Source organism: Microtus ochrogaster, chromosome 8, assembly GCF_000317375.1.
Source record: "Microtus ochrogaster isolate Prairie Vole_2 chromosome 8, MicOch1.0, whole genome shotgun sequence".
Classification (NCBI taxonomy): Eukaryota; Metazoa; Chordata; class Mammalia; order Rodentia; family Cricetidae; genus Microtus; species Microtus ochrogaster.
This window is the reverse complement of record NC_022015.1, coordinates 25024491-25028669: the sequence shown is the minus strand read 5'-3', so window position 1 is coordinate 25028669 and position 4179 is coordinate 25024491.

Sequence of the window (4179 nt, the reverse complement as noted above, 5' to 3'; positions counted from 1 at the left end):
ATTTGTGTGTGGCATGTGTGTTTGTGTATGTGTGTGATGTGTCCGTGTGTGTCCCAGCCTTGCTCACTTGGCTGTGTTACGAGCACTCATCACATGACAGTCACCTGAAATGTGTTGCCTGTGTCCTGCTCCTGCTTACGGGCTGTTCTCTCACCACAGCCATGGACCGCTTTAGGTGGAAGATCTTTCTGTCAACGCGTATCCTGGGAGCCTAGACTGAGCAGCCTCAGAGCAAAGAAGTGAAGGTGGGAAAGTGGTGCCCCAGGCTATGAAGGAGTAGGGTGTGGCCTTGGGAGTTTGCCAGCCTCAGGGACAAGTCCTCAGAAACTGGCAGGGAGATCTTTGGAGTTCTCAAACCACGGGCAGGGGCTGCAGATGGCTGGAGCTGCCAGTCAGTCAGTCAGATAAGGGAATGGTACTCAGGCAGAGTCCTGAAGGCTGGCAAGGAGATCAGCCTAGGAGGAGAACCTGGGATGGAGGTGGGAAGACACAGGAGCTGGAGAGACTCAGTGTCCCCAAGAATGCGGTGGTCAGAATCAAGGACATACGGACTGACCTCCACTAGGTCATATGTGTGGCTCCATATAGGGGACTTGGTGCCACTGTGCCTTTGCCTTCTTCCCTGCAGAATGGGATGTGCTTAGTCTCTGGTCCCAGAAAGCAATTTAGGTCTGGGCACTGTATCCTAGTCAGGGAGAGATCAGCATTGTTGAGCTTAGTAGGTGAGGCTACTAAGTAGAAGCGAGAACTCTAGAAGGCAGAGGGCTGGGTGAGGGAGTGTGTGCCGAGCCTTCTGCCAGACGCTCTAAACAGTCAGCTACTCCGTGACAGCAGAGCTCTGGGTCATCATGGATGGAGTGTGCACAAGCCGGAGGGCAGACTGAGGTTACAGCCTGTGATGGTCCTGGCTGGTCACAGGGCTAGGGAGAGAGTGGGGTGGATGTGTGAGCATCATCTCTGAGGCACTGTGCCCGTGGGATGTAACATCCACAGTGGCCGCACCAGCACACTGCAGGAACAGTTGGCTGTTGGGAATGAGTCTACACGCATGCTTATATGTGATTTCCCACTTCACTGCAGAGGACGCTGGGACTCCGAGAGGTTAGGTGGCTTCTTTAAAGTCACAAAGAAACTGCTTTCCAAACACACAAGGCCGGCTTCCGCTATCTGATGAATAAAGTGTCGAACAACTGAGAGAGGGGTCAAGGCAAGATGAAAGGCGAAATGTTCCAAGGCAAGGACGAGACTTGGAGCTGGAGTCCAGCCCAAGGTGGAGGAGGGCCATTCGCCAAGATGGGAGGGGACCTGGTTGGGTCATCACCTGTAAATGGAGGTAGTTTGGAGACTTGGCTAACCTTAATTGTCAACTTAGTGTGGCCTAGAGTCATCTGTGAGAGGCCTCTGTTGAGATATTACCTGGATCACGTTGGTCTGTGGGCATGACTGGGAGGGATTGTCTTGATTACTCACCAATATAGGAAGTCCTGGCCTGCTGTGAGCAGCACCTTTCCTAGGTAGCTGGTCCCAAGCTGTATAAGGAAGCTAAACATGAGCCAGTGAGCAGTGTTCCTCAATGGCTTCTACTTCATTTCCTGCTTTATTTCTTGTCCTGCCTTCCCTTAGGTCATGATGGACCATGACCTAGAAATGTAACTTCCCACCTCTCCACACACCAAGTGATCTTCAGTGTTTGGTCACAGCAGGGGAGTGAACCTAGAACACTAGGCAACCTGGACATGTTGGCAACTCCTACCTAATATACAGACCTTTCTCAAACGTTTAAAATAGTGTACGGTGCTGGGAATTGAACCCAGGGCCCTGCAATGCTACTAAATGCCATATTTAAAGCATGCTCGCTTGTCTGTCTCTTAGTGTGGGGCTAGAGCCTCTTCCCAGCATAGGTCTAAACTCAGTGTTATCTGCTGTAGAGAAACTCCCTGGAATGAGTCAGCCCGAGTTTCAGGTTTCGGTTTTTCTAACGGGCCTGGGAACCAGGGGGTGTTTGAAAAGCCGCTGAGGCAGGCGCTCTGGCTGCTTGCTGTTCTTCTTCTCCTCACGTGTGAGTGTAGCTTTCCGAAGCTGCCAGCCTGGTTTTCAGCAAGCAATTCACTTATGCTCTTGTGTCTTTTGTGTGTGCCCAAGTGTGTCAAGTTCATGTGCACAAATGTCTGTGGAGGCCCAGAGGTTGACATCTGGTCTGCTTTCCAATCACTCCCCACTTTTCTCTTTCTTTTCTTATTTCTCTCTCTCTTCTTCTGCCCCCTTCTCTCTCTGTATGTGTGTAGAGAGAGACAAGACAGAGAGACAGACAGACAGACAGACAGACACACACACACACAATACATGCTGTTTCCTGTGGTCTTGAGTAATGTCAAGACTGTAAAGGCTCCTGGGATGAGCCAGTTGGAAAACTGCTGATTTATCTAATATTTAATTAAATAGCATATTTATAATGTCCAAAACAACTGTTATAAAGAGGCCTGGGGACAAATATAATTGAATTGTGGTGAACATAAAATTGACTGGAGCATTCTGCACACTGGCCTAAAAGCAGGAGGGCCGACGCATGTCCCTAGCATCATCTGGGATGTTTCCTGGCGTGGTGAGAAGCCTGTCCCTGGGGAGACCAGCTGTGAGGTATCTGTGGTAAACAGGTGGGAATGAGATGTGCTAACACTGCTGTCACAAGGTAGGGACCAGGCCCCATGAAAGGGCACCCATGAGTTCCTTACTGGACTCTCCACAGCCTTTGGCGCAGGTCCTGTCTGTACTCTGGTTCCATTACAAAGGCTAGAGAATAGACACTCAGAGGGGCCAAAGAACGTACCAGGATGCCGAGGTCACGAGAAACAGAGCAGGGTCTCGAGCTTAAGTCTGTTGGCTCAGAGACAGTCCTGAGCCCAGCTTCTCAATTTTTTTTTTTTTTTGGTTTTGTTATTTGAAACAGGGTTTCTCCGTGTGGCTTTGGAGCCTGTCCTGGCACTTGCTCTGTAGACCAGGCTGGCCTCGAACTCACAGAGATCCACCTGCCTCTGCCTCCCAAGTGCTGGGATTGAAGGCACACCACCACTGGCCCCACATGAAGAAGGTTCTTGAGGAGGCGGCTGGTGGCACCTTCTAGACCATGTTTGGGCTGGGAGGACCAGGTAGTTCTAAAAGCAGAACAGCTGGCAGTCAGTGGGACTGAGTGTAGGCCGGGTTGCAGCTTCAATGCTATTCACTCACGAAGCCTAGAAATGGCCACTGGGACCCTCTGGACTCTAGATCATCCTGTACCCACAGGAGTGACATGCTGACCTCACTGCCACCTCACTGCCCCCCACTACATCCTTTCCACAACCTGCTTGAACCTGGACAGTGGGCTCTGTGCACTGTGCTGTGGATCCTGTGAGGAAATGCCCAGATGTGGTTTCTGTACCTCCCGGGTGAGGCCATCATGGAGGATAGGAACCCGGGGCTGCCACAATCAGTCAGTTGTGGTCAGTCTGGACTGCTGTGGGTTCAAATCATGGTGGAGGAATGGAGTTGAGGTTGATTTCTTCCAGGGCTGCCCTCCAGCCCACAGAGGGGCCATTGAACCTCTCCACAGTGGCCATGGCAACCGCTTGTTTACTCCCACCTCAATATGAGATAATCTGGGGAACTCCTGCCATGGACAGCACTTTCAGCAAAATGGAATTCTGGAAATTTCCGAAGGGAGCCAGCAGTTGTTCTAAAGGCAGAGACCCAGGCAGCCTGCAAGAACTCAGCTTAGGCTAATGTCCTATCCATCCTTCATCCTCCACCCCCGCCGTGTTCCATGCTCTCCGTCCACAACGTTGGTCCACAGGGTTGATTCCTTATTGCACCCCAAGACCAACTTCAAAGGTCACAGCTTCTACAAGTGCTGGCTGGATTGCCCCATCCCCAGACACACAGCCGTGCAGCACAGTTTCTAGAGATGGGTGCCTGGAGGGAGGGCTAAACTGGGGGCTTCTGATTGGGGTGCAGTCTAGAGGCTTTCAAGGGGCCCTGTGCAGATCTGCCTCTTTATCGAGTTGAAAACAATTCACTTGCTGTGGTCTTGAAAGCCTCTAACTCCTACAGTGTTTTTGCAAACGTGTAAAAAGAGGTAAGGGACGTGGTGGTGGTGGTGGTGGTGGTGGTGGTGGTGGTGGTGGTGGTGGTGGTGGTGGTGGT